This window comes from Tachypleus tridentatus, chromosome 1 (assembly GCF_004210375.1).
Source record: "Tachypleus tridentatus isolate NWPU-2018 chromosome 1, ASM421037v1, whole genome shotgun sequence".
Classification (NCBI taxonomy): domain Eukaryota; kingdom Metazoa; phylum Arthropoda; class Merostomata; order Xiphosura; family Limulidae; genus Tachypleus; species Tachypleus tridentatus.
Window position 1 is genome coordinate 79192908 of NC_134825.1, and position 18698 is coordinate 79211605.

The 18698-nt window shown below is 31.5% G+C and overlaps 1 protein-coding gene and 1 long non-coding RNA gene across 3 annotated transcripts in view; one reads left to right on the forward strand and one right to left on the reverse strand.

Moving 5' to 3' along the window:
* Positions 1-6597: 6597 nt before the first annotated feature.
* LOC143253119 (uncharacterized) lies at positions 6598-10474 on the reverse strand. Its single transcript, XR_013029385.1, has 3 exons — positions 10359-10474; positions 9815-9932; positions 6598-6734 (listed from the first exon to the last, which is right to left on the reverse strand). It is a non-coding gene; the product is annotated as an uncharacterized LOC143253119 (long non-coding RNA).
* Positions 6654-18698, forward strand: part of LOC143253112 (putative G-protein coupled receptor No18) — a 35559-nt gene continuing 23514 nt past the window's right edge. The window contains exon 1 of one of the 2 annotated variants that reach the window (XM_076506411.1): positions 6654-6777. The gene's annotated coding sequence lies outside the window, so the exon portion shown is untranslated. The remainder of the gene's footprint in view (positions 6778-18698) is intronic. The other variant, XM_076506401.1, reaches the window with a different exon arrangement.

The window sequence follows — 18698 nt, forward strand, 5'->3', positions numbered from 1 at the left end:
AAATCTATTCAATTATTATATTTTTTGTAGTCTGATTTCCATTAATCAAATAGTTTTAGTTTGGTATAAAGCATGGGAGAATCGAGATGGAACAAAAGGTCCCTTGTTGTGCTTAAACATTATGTTATGTGATATATAATTATAAAGAAAACCACAGCTTATGACTAAATGTAGCCAATGACTTAAAGAATCAGAAATATACGTATCTTTTATTTTAGAATTAGCAGAGCGCATGGTAGTAATACAGGTATTACCATTTTATTGTGCAAAGTAACTTTAATCGTACAACAACTGTATGTGAGAGTAAACAAAGTTGAAAAAAAATATCTATATATCAAAATAATGGAATAACGGTTAGAAACCATAAGGATTCAAAATACAGAAACTTATAAGATGCCTTGTATTTTTGTTATTAGAAATCCATTAAATAGAAAGTCCGATTAATAAATTAGCGAATGTAAAAAAAAATGTTTTAAAATAATTTTCATACACAGAGTCGTAAAATGTTTCAAGAGAAAGTTGCTAAATCTAGAACAGAACATGTAATAATTTTAACACACAAGAGAGAAGAATTTTACAATCATAGACTTTAATGTTATGTATTTAAAAAAAAAAAGAGATTAATTGGAAAACCGGCTGTTTCATAAGTTCTGAGTGAACTGGTAATTATCTTTAATTTAATTAGTTATTAGTTGTTCTGATATAGCATACTAATAAGTCGTTCTCAAGATGCGATAAGTTAAAATTATAATTTTTTATTTGCTTTCTCAATTGGTACAATGAAGAGTCTTAGGGCTTATAATGCTAAAACTTGAATTGCAATACCAGTCTTGAGCAGAGCACAGACAACTCATAGTATACATTTGAACTTAACAACAAACAAACAATGACAGAGTAATCCTAATAAAAGACTTGTTTATTGATTTTTTAATCTGAAAAAAATTAATAAAATTTAATTTATTATGAAAAAGATAGACAAAATAATATAAAAATATGTTCTGATTTATCTATTGCTGTTATAGCAATCTTAATGACGACGTTGACATATGATTCTTTAAACTATCTTGTTTATTTTAATTAAATTAATTAAACTTTTAAAAACAATCAATTGCCAATGACGAATGTGCATATTAAGATATTTTGTTTGATATTGACTATATAACGCAATTTTTCACAATAAATTAGCTTTTCATATTTCAACCCTTTATTAAGAATATTTTGTAAAGTGTAATTCTGTATCACAATTAAGTTACCAGTTACAATATTTTTAGAAAAAGTGTAACATTGGTTTTGAAATGTATCAAATTTTAACAAATATTTTATGCCATTCATAACTGGTACTATTCTAGAGAAATTGTTTTAATAATAATAAGTTTTGCCTGTATATATACAATTTAATTACACATATAAGGTTCTGTAGAAAAACCTGCACTTGAACTGTTAGATAGTGTTAACGTATTCTAAAGACGGCTGATATGGGTATTAAAACTTTAATTAAAATAAAGTACAGAACAACGTTTCAACCTTTTTAGATCGTCTTCAGGTTAACATTTCTTAAATCAAACCGTAAGGAATTAATGTTTAAGCTTCTGTATTAATAATATATTTTAGATGAAAATTTTCTCGTTCCTTATTTCTAATAGTATTGTTTATTAACCTGATCATCTTAGATTTTATTATGTTGCTAATACAGCTCTGTGACAATAAAGGCATAAGATAAAATTTTCAGGAGATAAGTTTATTTCTTGTCTTCGTAGCGTATTTTATTAGTAGTTTTACTTCCTTTTTCTCTGTTTTTCTGTTTTATTGTAACCAACTATCTTCCTATAATGGGCTGTAAACACACCATGGTAATGTTATCTCTGAAATTCTGTAAGCTTAAGCATCAATATATGTTTCTAAGTTTTACGTTTTATTTTGTAGTTCTAATTATATTTCATATATAAAAATCTTACGAACAACCGTTAAATTACATAAATGCTTCAAGATATGCATAAAAAAGAAAAAGACGGAACTTATTACTGATCTTATTAATGATATATTTATTTTCTAGCGCTAATTAAATTTCACATATGAAAATCTTAAAACAAGAACTACTAACTTACTTTAATGCTACTTGGATGCCATAAAGAATAAAAAGAACGGTATTTTATTAATTATCTACTTAAATGCACTAGCTGTGTACTTAAACATAAAATGCGATGTAATTTTAAACACAAACACACACACACACACACATATATATATATGCATTGTTTTGTCTATATCTGTGTGTATGTGGACTTGTAGGTACTAAAATATTTTTACTGAGCAGCAGATATCGTTCATTATGCTAACTATACTTTAATATGTGATAATGTTTGTTTTAACTGGATATGAATAATGTAAAAATGTGGCTACCTTAAGCCAGAAAAGAAAATCATAGTAAAATTAAAGTATCTTCAAATATTCTCAAGTATGTATAGAAACGCCCGTACACATATATTCATATTTTGTTACTGTTCATTGAAAAATTATCTAATCTGGGCTTAGTGGATAGCATATCAAAATGGTGATCTGAGGGCCTCAGGTTAAGACAGGGAGCTATCAACCAATCTTCCCAAATTCCCCTTATTCTTTTCTATCTGTTACTACAATACAGTGTGTGATAATTTCACTTTAGAAATCGTCACTATACGCTCTTTATTGCTAAACTCACAATTTAAATCTATCTATCTATGAAACTATGCCTTCTATTTCGAACTACATTTTGGACTCGTATTTTTTATCTAACCGAGGCCTAGAACGTTCCAAACACAACGAGATATAATGATGTAATAACAGTAAATTACAACAACGGGAAAAACTTAGAATATTCTGTAACATGACGCAATAATACAACAAGTGCCAATTCACGACAACTCAACTACGCAATATTTGATTCGAAAACAGTTAATCAAATAAACCTGATATAAACTATCACTTAAATAAAATTAAATTTAACACTTGCGCTATACATAAACGGGAAACAGTCGTGCATATCTAACAAATCTTCAATGAATATTATTATAGCAATATAAAATCCACTATTTATGGGCTGATTATAGACTTCAGGATAGTAACTGAGATTAAGAGACAAAGAATTCGATTTCAAATCCGACCCAAATATTAAAATCCTTGTTTCAACATTATATCTAGCCAAACAGTACTAAACAGATCATTTAAACTCGTCGAGATAATAAAAAGTAACCGAAACGCAATAGAAAGTTCGTACTCTTTAGAGATAAGCCGGAATTTATGTACAGTATCTACGTACGTTCGACAGTTTCTGTGTGAGAGACAAAAGTGAGAGATATGCTTAGTGAAGCATCGTTGAATATGACCATTTCAGTGGAGGCTTAGTTATGTTAAGAGAAGTCTTCGGTATGAGTGGATCCTATTGTGTTCCAAATGAGCTAACTTATTGTTTGAAATTATATTATAACCACAATGTATGAAGAGTTTCGGGTGCAATTTCATATATAGAGTTGTAGTGAATTACCTTAACTAGTAAATGTCCTTCGATGGTACAGCGGTAACCCTTCGGATTTGCAACGCTACAATCAGAGATTCGATTCTTCTCGGCGGACTCAGCAGATAGCCCAATGTGGCTTTGCTATAAGAAAACACACACACTTAAATAGTAACCCACACAAATCATAAGTTGACCGTATATAATTATCAGAGTATTATTTCCACCAAGCAACATTCCTCGTAACCTTGCCTGAGAAATGAAGAAAGAATATCCCATAGAGACTAAATTAATGCCTTAAGAACTAAACTCGTAACTGAGTAGATTCTTATAAAGATTACTAGTTCTAATAAGGTGTTTTAGTCAAACACTAATCCGAACCTCTTTAGATATGAAAGATTGTGATTATTATTGATATGACAATACAACTGGATTATTTATTGTATTTATTAGATAATGGGGATGTGCAAAGGTACGGAAATTCAGTTTTGTTGTTTATTTTTGTTGGGTTGTTGAAATACATAACCTTTTTCGACTACCTTTTTAGAACACCTTTTTAAAATATTAATTATTATTATAATAATAATTCGAAAGAGCTTTTACATAAATCTCTTAAACAATAGCTTTGCTCATGCGATATACTTTGCATACTTCTCCTACCGGCTAATATTTAATATTTATGTATTCCCAAGACCTTGGTTGACCTGAAGATGAACTAAAAAGGTCGAAACGTTGTTTTGTATTCCATTTTAATTAAAATTTTAATATCCATACCAGTCGTCTTGAGAATAAGTTTTTACTTGAAGTGGGTTTCTCGTTATCATAATATTGATTATGTTTTGGTTGAGTGGTTGTTAAGAAAAGTGTTATGTAATGTCCACCACGGGTATCCAAATCCATTTTTTAGCTTCGTTATTCTGTAGACTTACCTTTCAGTCACTGGAAAGACAATATCAAATGTAATTTTAGCGGTAATAAATATATCACAGATGTTTCTATTCGTTTCGTATGGCTGTGCAAACAAAATGTTCATAATAATACAGCCATCGAAAGGTAATAAAAAACCATAAAGTAATGCAGTATTAACGTTGTTGCTTTGTATGCTGTTTAATATTCTGCTTTCATGTATTTATTCTACTGTAGCAAACAAATTCTAAAAGCGATTTTTTCGCTGCCTGAGTTTACAGTAAGAAATACTACAAAGATTTCGAAGGATAGTTCCTATGTAATACCTACTGGATCTTTTCTCTTAAAAACAAAAAAAAACAAATGTTATTACCGCTTGAATTGTATTTTCAGTGAAAGAAATTCCAGCCATTGAACAAATTCCTTTCCAACTCAAAAGATTATCTTTTTTTTTTATATATAATTCAAAAGTTTTTTTTGATAACATTATATCTTAGAGTACGATATCGCTTCTCCCCAGAATGTGGTAAAAGTTAAACACAAAGGAAAACTTACGGCAGAGAAACGCCATGTTTGAAGTTTGCTCCACTTTCATTTCCCCAGCAAACGCAGAAAAATGCGACAAAATACAGATACTTAAAGTAAAGGTATACGATAAATAATCTGTTCTTTACTATTTATTGTTAATTCATATGTGTGTATATATATATAACACATAGATCCTCTGAAAGCAGTCGCTATAAGTCGATAATTCAATTTTGAATGTATACACATATATAATTGATAACTGAAACCAATAGTACTTGGTAAAACTCGGTAGTTACAGAATTAAGGGAAAACAAGGCCATTGTACGTTCCACAAATACGTTATTCGTTATGACCATGGATTCGCTCGTAAAATCTGTACCTAATGAAGTCTTTACTGGCGAAACCATTGTCGTAATAATTTTTGTATTTCTGAAACATACAACTGGCTAGATTTTCGTCAATTCCATTGATATATATATATTAAATCCTACGTTATTTCCATTTTACACTTGGAATGCCCAGTGTTACACGCACAACACACTTTTTCTAGTGTAGAGGGCCCGGCATGGCGAGGTGGGTTAAGGCGTGCGACTCGTAATGTGAGGTCGCGAGTTTTCATCCCCGTCGCACCAAACATGCTCGCCTTTTCAGCCGTGGGGTCAATCCCGCTATTCTTTGATAAAAAAGTAGCCCAAGAGTTGATGGTGGGTGGTGATTAGGGACAGCTAGCGCAGATACCCCTCGAGTAGCTTTGCGTGAAATTCAAAAACAAACAAACAATCCTTGTGTAGTTCCACCACTTGTTAACATGATGCACGTTATACAGCTTAGCGTTCTCAAAAACGACCAAGATGTACAGCAAATAACGTAACTTTACCATTAATAACCAAAATGACCAAAAACTTCATAATAAATCACCAGAGTGAACTTCATATTGCGTGTGACAAAAATTAATAATGAAAGTACATGTTACAAACCTTAGCTCTGACATGCAAAAAAACAAACAACAAGATCTGTGTTTTATAACGTATCTCCACCTCAGTATTTAAAGGAGCTGATTCTATAAAGCTTAGTTCTAACATGAGAGACAAATATTCATGTAACAAGAAGTAGTTAGCAGTCACGCTAGACTACCTGAAGAATAAGTGATGTTGTTTGCTATATTAAAAATTTTAACGATATATATATGTTCATGTAAATCTAATTTATAAAAAAATAATAATAATAGGATTAATGGGATTATAATAATAGTGCTTAGGCTTAATAATTTGGACAAAGAAGTTTGAAATGAATTATCTTTTGAAGTGTTCGTTCTGAATAGTATAATAATCTACATAATAATAACTGTAAAACCAACAAAATGGTTGATAAATTATGTTTTTGCGTCACCTAAATTGAATTATTTTCCTTAAAATTTTAAGGCACTTTTTTATTTTCTTTTACCCTTCATATATTCTGGACATAAACCGCGTCGTCACTGTTTGTTTACTTAATAGTGTGACAAAACCTTAAGGTTTAAACATTTATACAGAAAGCCAGCTGCAGTTTCTAGTGTTTTGGTCACTAGCATTTGCGTGATTGGAACTCGAATCGACAAAAGTTCACAGTGCGCCGTCGCTCTCGTCAGAACGCCTTGGCCAGACAGGAAGCTTCAGAGCTGTTTTCCATTTCCATCTACACTTTGTTCCTAACCAGGTTACATACTCGTTGGTCTCTCTCGTTCGCTCGTCTTCTTTGATATCTCATTTGGAAGAACGGCAGAGTACAGAAGCACACAGATCAGATTCAACAGTCAAGCCAACTCTATTTCCTGTTAACAGAATCATTCTATAATTAACCGTGATATACCAAAGGTAAGAACTGCGTAAGTTATATGTTGTCTTGAATGCTTACGATGATTTGGTCTATTTTTTATTTACTTGGCTATTTAAAAACGTACAAAAGTTTAAAATAACTATATAATTACAAATATTTATTCATAATATAAGAACACAGTTCAAGATAAGTCGCTATCGTTCATTTGATAACTCCAACGATTTCGAAAGGTGGGCAAAAAAAAAAAAAAACACTACAACTCTGATGAGGTAAACCGTATCTTATAAAAGAGCTGAAGTGATCATGAGTTGTGTCACAAAGTATTTTTGTATGAATAGTTATTAAGTCAATTATTTTTACTGTATTCTTAAGGAAAGCTAAAGTTACTGTAACACAAACTGTTTGACTTACACTTAACGTAAGAAACAACTTGGTTAAACGCTCGATGACTTCATTAAAATTACAATAGAATTTAGTTATTAATATGGGAAAACAAGCCTGAGGAGCTGATATTAAATTGTCTGCGTATGTAAAGTTTTAACATAAAAATATTGGTATATTTTCTGATTGTTCTATTTTAATTTTGATCAGCAACAGTAAAAAAACCTGTCAAGTCACGAAGTGTCTTCTTATGGGTCCGCCGGCAACAAAACGTCGATCATCATGCTCTAAGACTGCTTTTATTTAAATGTAAAAAGAGTGAATGAATTGTACATTCAATTTCGTTGTGATTTGGCTTTACTGAAGCTTATATCACTGCGTCATTTTTTCATATATTTGCATAAGCACAGGATAAATGATCTTTGCAAACATGAGGGGTAAAGATATTATTAACAGTTGTACAGGTTCATGTAATATTTAACTCTAGTGTCATTTCGATTAAACTCTCTTTTACGTAAAGTTAGCACTGAAATAAGAAATTAATTGTTTATTAGGTAACATAAGTAATGTCTGTTTCTCATTCTGATCAACAAATCTTTAGATGATGCATGAAAAGTCGTATTAAAGAAATGAATGAAATTAATGTGTGTCTAATACCCTAAACGCATTTAACTATATTGTTGCTTACTGTGGAGTTCCTATTTAACTCGCCCCCTCCAGTGGCACAGTGATATATCTCTGGACTTACAATGCTAAAAACCGGGTTTCGACACTCGTGATAGACAGAGCATAGATAGCCCATTGTGTAGCGTTGTGCTTAACTTCAAACAATCAATCAATCAACCTTTATTTAACTTAGGATGTACATTGTGCATTCACAGGCTCTCCTTTGTCTGGAGCATTTCTTTGTTGGCCGCACTTTCGAAGATGTAGAAGTCATTGGATGTAATATTAAAATCGCAGTCCAACAAACAATGTCGAAGAATACCTGACTGAGCTGAAGAGAGCTTGTGAATACACAGTGGTTAAATGTAAACCTTATATTTTGTTCAAAGCTACTTTGTAATACTACAAACATTGTTTCAAATATCCATGAGAATATTCTTAAAACGTACATTGAACATAACTTTTATAGTGTGCAAAGTATAAGTCAGTAAATACAATGTTTTTCGATTGAAAACCATCTGTTTATGATCATTCAGCTGATCTAATCAGGTATTGGGCAAAAGGCCCCGTTAGCAACAGATAAAGTTTAGTATGTGTTGTTGAAATGTTTATATACACTGATTTTAGTGGATCACGTACTGAGTCAGTAATACAAATAGGATGTGCTTAAATCATTATTGATCTTATGGCCAAGGAACATTTCGTGTTTATTTCAAAAACATTTTAGTTAAATAATGTTTGTTAAATATTTTTTTACTCGTGGGTGAGTGACCTGTTGTAGACACTTTAAGGTAATAAATGTACTTTATGAATATCTTCTTACCTTGTTGGTGGCACCGATAAAAATAAAACCCTTATTTGAAAGGAAGGGTTCATTATATCACAAACCTGTTGAGCTATAAATTGAATATATACTGAAGACTTGAAGTTTAACGTACTTTTCATTATCGCACACAATAAATGTAATGAATTTGTTTGGATTTTAGTCTAATTTTTAATAATTTTGACTTTATTTGTATTTTTCCACTTGTAACATGAAGATTTCCAGAATAGTCATACAAATATGAATACTTAGAGCAGATAAGCTACGATTATTCAAAGAATAATTAGGTTCACTAAACGGTTATTTATTTTTCTTCACATTTTCCCTACTTATGAGATTCCAAAGACTGAAATGTTGTATTCTGACAACAACGTTAAAATGGTATTTTTAGAAACATTTTTTTTTTTAAACTTTAACATGAAGAATGCGTAATGAGTTTTCCATTTTATGATCCGGCCCCCCGATTGTACAGCGGTATGTCTTCGGATTTACAACGCAAAATCAGGGGTTCGATTCTCCTTGATAGGCTCAGCAGATAGCCCGACGTGGGTTTGCTATACGAAAACACAAACACACTTATGATCCGTTTTCTTTTGGATTTATTGTATTTCCTGTTTGTTTATTTTTGATACTCGCAAAAGCTGCAAAACATAAGAGCTACCAGTACTACTTGTCTCTAATTGTAGCTGACAGGAGAAGGTTGCTGGTCAACTCTTTCCGCCACCAACTCTTAGATTAATGTAATTGTGGAATTTTACCTAATATCTGATAGCGCATACTGGGCTTCTAACTGTTGTAACAGTACGTAAACCCTGGATCCTCTGATTTCAAGGCCCGTATCTGATCCATAAATACAACGGGCCCCGGTTATTCGTAAACCAGCGTTTGAGAAAATTGTCAATATTTTTTTGACTGGTTTTATTTCCTTCTCATTGAGAAAAACTATATAAAAGTGACATTGTTTTTTTGTTCGAGAAATCTGTTAACATGTCTTACTAATACTATTTTGTCAATTGTCTCTTCATTATTTTATGGTGTGAATTATGTTGATTCGATTGAAAAGCTTAAAGCGGCATTTTTTTATTCTGGAGAACAAAACTGTTGAGAAAAATTGTTTTATTTACTGATTTACACAAAATATCTATAAATATAGTAATTGTATAATGAAACAAACACATTAAAGATAATTAATGATATAGTATTACCTTACCGTACAGCAGTATGCCCACGGATTTACAACGCTAAAATCATGGGTTCGACTCCCCTCGGTTGGCTCAGCAGATAGTCCGATGTGGCTGTGGCTTTGTTATAAATTTATAACAACTAATAAAATAAAGATCTGATAAAATAAATACGTTGTTCTATGTATTCTTAAAGCTTCTACGAAAAAAATGTAGTTGTTCAGAGAGTTCTTAAAGTACTTTGGTGTCTTTATAAAATTAATATGAAAACAACCTTTGTAACAAGAAGTAGCTTTAATAATCAAAACACTACTTATTTGAAATATATCGAACATAGCGGTGTTTCTGTATATCAATAAAAACTAATGCTTATATAAATTTCTTAAAACAAGCAAACAGTAGTGACATCACAAAACTCTTACAATAAAAACAGTGTATTGATACGTTTTCAAGATCAAAGAGTCTTATTAATTTTCAAAACTCTTAAAAATAATCTCACAAATGTCTACAAAAAGTCAAAAAAATTAAAACCTTAGTGTCTTCGTCAGTAGCAAATTTATGTACTTACGACGCAGAAGTCTGTGATTCGACTCCCAGCGATGCACGTGTGAGCATACGGTGAACTCCTAGATTATGCTACTTTTATACTTTTAAAACGTCTTAAGATAAGAACACAGTGTTGTTATAACACCTTTATAGATAACAATTATCAAGCTTTGCACTAAGAAAATAACAATGACAAACTGTATACAAAAATGTTAAAATAAACTATATTTTACGGTTCAAATCTGTTGTAGCCCCACTTTTGCCCCGATCGTGGCCCAGGAGTTGGCGTAGAAATAAAGCATGGTCACAATACTCATGGGTGAAATGACCTTATTTTACTGGCTACGAAGACCTCTTAGTAAAAAAAGAAAAAAACAGAAGTGGTGCCCTACAAGCTTATTAAGGATAAAAACATCAATGTTTTATTATACAACTCTCAGAATACATTATTATACTTCCTACAAATAACTTTCACATAAAAAATACAGAAGTTTCGTAATGTAACTCCTAGATTACACTACCATTATACTTTTATAACTTCTAAAGATAAGAACACAGTGTTGTTATAACACCTTTATACAGGGTGTTCGGAAAGACACTGTGCAGTTTTGTAATCATATTTTATTTAGTCTATTTCAAGCCAGCAACTGATAGCGGTGTTTAGACACAAGATAAGAAGGGTTCAGGCGTGTATTGATGCCAACGGAGGGTCACTTTCAACATTGTTTATAATTGTCATTCATATTTACCTCCTGTATTCTATATTGAAACATGTATGTTAATAGATATATAAGTGCATAGTGACTTTCCGAACACCCTGTAGATAACAATCTCACAATTAATGGAGAAGCCTTGGAATAAAAACTTAATTAAATAGTCATATAATCCAGGTAAACAACCTTATTACAAGTAGCATATTGTTTTTAAATAACTTCTATAATAAGCTGCTGTGCTGCATACTAAAGTTGCAGAATAACAGTCGTAGTTTTTGTTTTCATGAACCTTTTTTAGTAAATCATAGTAGAGTCATCTTAAAATTCTTAGAATAAACTATCCTAGTGTACTTATAAAACTATTAAAACCTGCACAGTAAATTGTTGCAAAAGTTGTCTATTTATAGAATTTTCAAATGAAAGCAAGCACAATTGTGTGTTTATAGAGAGTCACAAATATACTAGATAGAGACATCACACAATACACGGAAACCCTAAAAAAAATTTAATGTGTTATAGGAATTCTTAGAATAGAAATTTGGAATACTTTTATAGAACCTGCTCATTAAACGGTGCATTATTTCAGTAGAAATTTCAGAAGTAAAAAGCTTTGGCAATATACAGTATATAATCAGTTGGCCATTCATCGTTATTGTTCCCTGGACTGTGACATCAATGTTGCATCTAAAGACTTCAACACCTTGAGAAGTGCTGACAACAAAGAAATGCTACGCATTAAAGAAAGCCTATGGATAAAAAAAAGTACATCTGGAGTTAAATAGAAACTCCAAAATAAACTACAGCGTTTATAAAACTCTTTCAATAAAATTTCGTATGTGAACACGAAATTCAGAGGATAAAACAGAGAAATGTCTTCTTGAAATGTTCGGAATAAAACAAGTTAACGTCTTCGGAAAAAAACCCTAAAATACAATATATCAGGGTTTTTTAACGAAATTATTTGAATTGAACATAATATTGTAATCATGGATTTCTCAGAATGAAACAAACGTATGCATGTAACTTCTACAGTAAATTTCCATATTTTTATTTAAAAATGTCTGTAATAAAAACTGATAATAGGTTAAGAGAGTTGTTAGAATCATATAAGATAAGGTAAAGTGATAGTAGAACTTTTGGATAAAAAGAACCCACTGTATATTTCTGAATATTTTACTTTTCTAGCATAATGTAGTCTACCGCTATATCCCATTTACGAGCTTCTTGGGAAAACGTATCATAAAGTTTAAGGGGTAGTTTCACTTGTAACTCTGAATTGTTGTGAAATATACTGTTTACAGTGATTATAACTTATATATAATGTAAAGTTCTGAACTATAATGTTCGTTTTTTGATGTCAAGTATTTGTTACTATAATAAATTATGTTGTTTTACAAAGTAACATAATATTTTAATACCATAAAGGACGCGATGGTACCGACATATAATATACTACATTATAGTTTTTCATTTCCTTAGTGTAAAGTTACATAATGGGCTATTTGTACTTTGCCCACCGCAGAGAACTGAACCCCTGATCTCAGGTTTTAAGTCCGCCAGCCGATAGATAAGTATACACTGTAAATATATTTGTCTGTTTACAACACGACTTATGTTCTGTGTGACTTAAGTCAGGTGTTTGAATGATTACAACACAAGTTAAAGTTAAAACTAACACATGTATTATAGCTTAACAAAGATAGCACAACTATGGTGGCTGAAGCACAGCATATGTATTACATTTTATTCCGTCCATCTACAGATAATAAAAGTATTGGCTCGATATTATAACGATATATTTAAACATAATTTTAAATTAGAAACCTACGTACCATTTTAACTAGAAAACACTCAAAACTTATGTATTTAAATCGGTTTAACAATCTTGTCAAACTATACTTGTTCACTAAGTTTTTCGTTTTAAACGGGAAATAAGAAATAACAGCTAGAGTAAAGTAGTCATGTATTTTTTTTCATAAACAACATACTGTTATATTAAATAACGAATGCTCTTTTAGTTAATTTATTTTATAGTGTTGTGATAACTAATAAATCACAATTATTTCCCGATAAATTCTTTTTATAAAATATATTTTTTGAATACGAGTGACTGTATTTAAGATTTTGATTGTCGTATAATAAAACACTTCGTAATATATTGGTAAAATAAGACAGGAGCTAACCAGTTGTTCATTTTTTTTTTTTTAAATAGCAAACTTATAATTTGCAAAGAACTGGTTAAAGCAAGAGCCTGGTAGGTTATTACTTTTGGTAGTATGTGAAGTAGAAACACCGTTGCTGAAAGATATCGAGTTAATATTTAGAATGTTTATATCTATATTAACAGCTAACATAGCTCTATAGTTTTGTTAACTAATCTCAATAAGTTTCTGAACGAAACTCTGGTAAATGTTTCCTTATCCGTGACCAAAACGTTTCTAAATATATTATGCCCTCTACATAAGGCTCACAATGAAATCGTCCATCCAGCTGATAACAGGTGTGTTCAGTGCGAATGTGATCCGGATAGAACTGACCAGTTCATTCTCACAATAGTTCCCTGCGTAAGTCGAACGTTAATAACATGCGTATAGGGTGTTACGAAATTTGTAATCGATCGAACTGAAATAAGTTTAACTAACACTAGCGAAAGTTATATCATTGACTACTACATATATGATGATATTGTTCCTATAGACGGGGATAACCACGGAGTACTATCCCTAATAACACACATATCAGTATATCTATCTAGGCTAATGTGGCCATGGTTAGCTACTTTAGTATGCTTAGCGTACTCTAAGCTCTGTGTTGACACCATTCACAATCGTCATCAGGTGTAAAGGCAGCCGAGCAAACGCTACGCCAATACTTCAATAGATGAAAATAGAAAACAATTATAAAAGAAAAGCCAGTACTTTATTCGGAACTAAACTCTAATGCGAAAAACATTTTATGAAATATTATTTAACTGATGCTTCTAATAAATGGTTAGATACATATGACATTCATTATTATAATTAATGATATTCATATAGAATCAGCGTAAGTATTAAACGACTTCTACATGAAACTTAACTTAATATACAGCAATTTAAAAACAAAGATTTTGTCGTGCAAGACAGCTTAGCTTGTCTTTAACTTTCTATTACTGGAATATAATTTCATTATGTGAACTTTCTGTTGAGCCACTCTAGGAGCCTCCCGCTAGTACAGCAGCAAGTTTACGGATTTACAGCGCAAAAATCAGGGGTTCGATTGTCGTCGGTGGACATAGCTATAAGAAAAACACAGACACGCCTACCGGAGGCCTAAAATATATTGAATAAATTAGCACTAGATATTGTTTTAACTAAATTCTGTAATGTTTAGAAAAAATAACCTACTGATTTAATTGTAATTCATCATATAAACGTTGAACCAAAGCTGTCCGTAGTAGAAAGAAATTTGACTTATGGAAAACAAATAGATTCCATATAAGTAATAAAAGGATGTCCAGTAAATGTCTAGATAATTTAACACCATGGGATATACACTTTGAATCAAAATGATTTATTGAAATTAAACTTTTTTTCGTTGTTTTGCTGGTAAGCGCAAAAGATACATATTAGTTATTTGTGTTGTACTCACCACGGGTATCGAAACACAATTTTTAGTGGCGCAAGACCGCAAACTTACCACTGATATATGGAAGAAGGAGTTTGAACTTAAAATATATTATTGATCACATTAATGTTTTGATAGAATTCAAATTAGCCAATATAGTTATTTAGAAATACCTATTAACAAAACTAGCTCTCGTTAAAAAGTGTCGGTTTCTTTGTAAGGCACAGCGCGATCTAAGACAACATTGTATTCTTCTTGGTAGATAGTAACAAATTTTATTTGACATTAATCGTGAAATGTTGAACGGTAGCCAGCGATTTATCTAACTCTTTGTATCAGTTTTCGTTCTTTTAGATGTTTTAGTTTTTACCATTATTTATTAATACAAAAACTTCTATTTCTCTATTCAATTATTGTTATTTCTTTACTTATATACCTCTCTATCATTTCGTCTGTCTGTTCGACTAATGAAATTAAATTATAAAATAGGCTAATACCCTATAGTTTTAATAATGAAACAATCGAATTATTTTTGAGTATGTTAATGAATAATTTCATTTATATACACAGTTCCAGCTCATTATTAGCCTTATCAAGGATTTTAAATTGCTCTTTACTTATAAGTTCGTCACACTTATAATTTTTGACAGTGAAAAATGATGTAGATTTAGGTTTCATGTTTTTGTATGCGAATTAACGATTCTCTGGAATTGGACCAAATATAATCTACAAGAAAAAACAACAACAAAAAATGTTCAGGGAATTTATATTCATATACCACACTTGAAGGTTTGAATTTAGGTACTAGATCTTTATACCTGAAAGAAATGTTGTAAATACGCATATCAATTCGACCTATAAATATGCACGATGATATAGCTCACGTAACCTGCAGGTCGCACGTATACAGAATTATACGATTTACGATTTATACACGACTAAGATTTATGCCCACACTTCCTCATTCATTATTAAAACAGAGACTTAAGTTCAGAAAGAATAATGGTTGGTATAAAAAGAAAGATAGAGACAAACATGTCATATCCTGCGTGGCAAACAAATATCATATTCCTTTAAGAAACGTAACAACACTTCATGCAGAGGCAAGAGTACGGTAAAGTGTGTGTTGTTGTTTGTTCTTGTTTTCAGCGAAGAATGTGGCGAAAAGTTGAATAAAAATACATTCTTGTAAAGCATTAATCATTTTTCACATATTTCGCTATTGAATAAGATTGCTCCGATCTGTTAGCATATAAATATGAATGAATGAAAATATTAATTATAATATAGTTCCAATCTAAAAATGAACAATGAAGTAATCTTTATGTTCCAAGACAAACAAATCTACATAGCTTGTAATATAATATAATAATTGTAATACATATGCTCTCTCTTAGAAGTAGACCAGGTAGTTAGGGCGCTCGACTCGCACTCTGAGGATTCGCGGGTTCGAATACTCATCATATCAAACATGCTCGCCCTTTTAGCTGTGGAAGCATTATAAAGTGACGGTAAATCCAACTATTCGTTAGTAAAAGATTAGTCTAAAAAATGTCCTCTCGCCTTACGCTGCTAAATTGTGGACAATTAGCCCTCGTGTAGCTTTGCGCGAAATTCCGAAACAAAAAATCAAATCGCTTAGAAACAACTCAACTTTTATATTTATTTCCCAAAGTCACTATTAATATTTTGATAGTATTTTAATGTGGTTCATCACACCTATGAGGTAATTCTTATTAAGAGGTAGACAGTTTTTATCTTGCCATGTCAGTGGATAGAGATCACATACTTTGTTCTCCGTGAATCCACATTTATACATTCCAAATTATTATAACTGAACACAAAAATCTCACTTATTACCGCTGAAGTCTAATTTCAAAACTATGATAAAACACTTGCAAATTGTTTTACATTTATTTAGTTCAGATCTTCATGCGTCTTCTTGAAAACCTAATATGGCGTTAGTAAACCTCATTTAAAACTGTAAAACATTACTTGTAATTTCTATGAATGTAATATAGATTTTTATACGTTGTCTTTGTACTATGAGTTGGCCTCTGGCAGGCAGCAGTAAGTCTTCAGGCTTACAATGCTAAAATAAAAAATTCTATTTACATCGGTGGACACAGCAGGTAGTCAAATGTGACTTTGCTTTAAGAAAACATTCGTTATTACATGTTCAAGTGTTCACGCACTTACTTCATATTACTGTTTTAACAACATGCTGCTGTATTGAAACAAAACCTTCACTTATACAGAGGACTGAGTATATTATGTTAACACCCGCCTTTTTGACAGATTGTGTAACGTATTTAACAGAGGAAGGATTATTAAACATCGATCTTGAAATTCGATTGCGGAAATGACGTTAAACAAAACTGCTGATGATAAGGATTTCATATGTTTCTTTAAACCCAAATCTTGATTACAGATGAAAATATGGCTACGTAAAGATTGACCAACAAATATTAGTCATATATTTGGAATGCTAAATAACCAACACTGCTGCTGTAAAAAATTTCATTGCGAATGAGTTTAGAAGACATTGTATCAATTAAAATGTCAGATAATCTATTGAATGTTGATATTGCTTTTATACAGACGGAAACCTTCGTCATTTTGTAGTGAAGCACACAAAATAACACTCATCTCTAGATAAAATACAAAATAAGTTTTGACTGTATTTCAATTATAATTTACTCTAAACTGTTGTACTGTCTGTGGTTTCTCTGCCATCTTTTACTGTTTGATTTTCTTTCTTAAGTAATAAGTGGTGTGAATTGTTGAGTAGGACAGTGGACAATATTTTTTTTTATTACTGCTTGTTTGGTTGTTTTTAAATTTCGCGCAAAGCTTCACGAATGTACATGCGCTAGCCGTCCCTAATTTAACAGTATAAGACTAGAGTGAAGGCGTTTGTGTTTTCTTATAGCAAACCCACATCGGGCTATCTGCTGAACCCACCGAGGGGATTCGAACTCCTGATTGTAGCGTTGTAAATCCGTAGACTTACCGCCCACTGCCAACTATTGGCCTACTCTTTTCACCAACGAATAGTGAGATTGATAAACATTATAACGACCCCACTGCAGAAATGGCAAACGTATTTGGTGCAGCGGGGACTCGAATTCTCGACCCTCAGGAGTAGAGCTTCCTAAACACTTGGCAATGCCGGGCCAACAATATAAGTAAAAAATTAAATTTAACATCATTTTCAACTTGATAAAAGTCTCGTCACAAAAAAGGCATCTATTGTGAAATCATCTGTTATATAATTTATACATTTGTAGTCTGTTGTGACATATTCACTTTCTTTGTAATCATCACGAAGACCAAACTTCATGATAAATAAAATCAGTATCGTCATTTTTAACATGCACAACGTCGTCATTGATATTTACAATATTGTCGTTATAATTTGGTTGTAGTCGTTTTCTTCTACCGCTTTATGAATTACTTCTACTTGCCAATACATCTTCTGGCTTCTTTTCCGCCAAGTTTCCGTCTCAGTTAAGCAGAAACTGATATCCACAATGACCCCATGGCAAGAATTTTTAACATCTAAGCTTTTTACTTTTAAAAGATAAAAATTCCATTTTAAATAGAATTGCAACTTTTTCAACGGTCACTAAAGTAGTAATCAAAAATTTTGATCCATCGATTGGGTGCAGCCAGTGATACAATGAAACTAAAATCAAGCTAAGTCATTGTCGTTTTCACTGATGACATTGCTCGAAAATGAAAATGAAAAGTAATGGTCTTTCTGACCCACATGAGCTAACTCAATATACAGATACGGTCTTCTTGTTAAAACGTGTTTTGTCCTTTAGTACATAATACAGTCAAAATTGTATCTTCTTTTCATGCAATATCCGACTATCATGGATATTAACAATATCCCTGTTTTCATTGCAAAAGTTCCATCATATGACTGATAGGTCCAAAACACGCTATTCCTTTTTGACTTGTCTCCAAAATATTGTATCTAAGAGTTTTAGTACAACAACTTTCTACCGTAACCTTCAAAATTACAATCGCAGAGA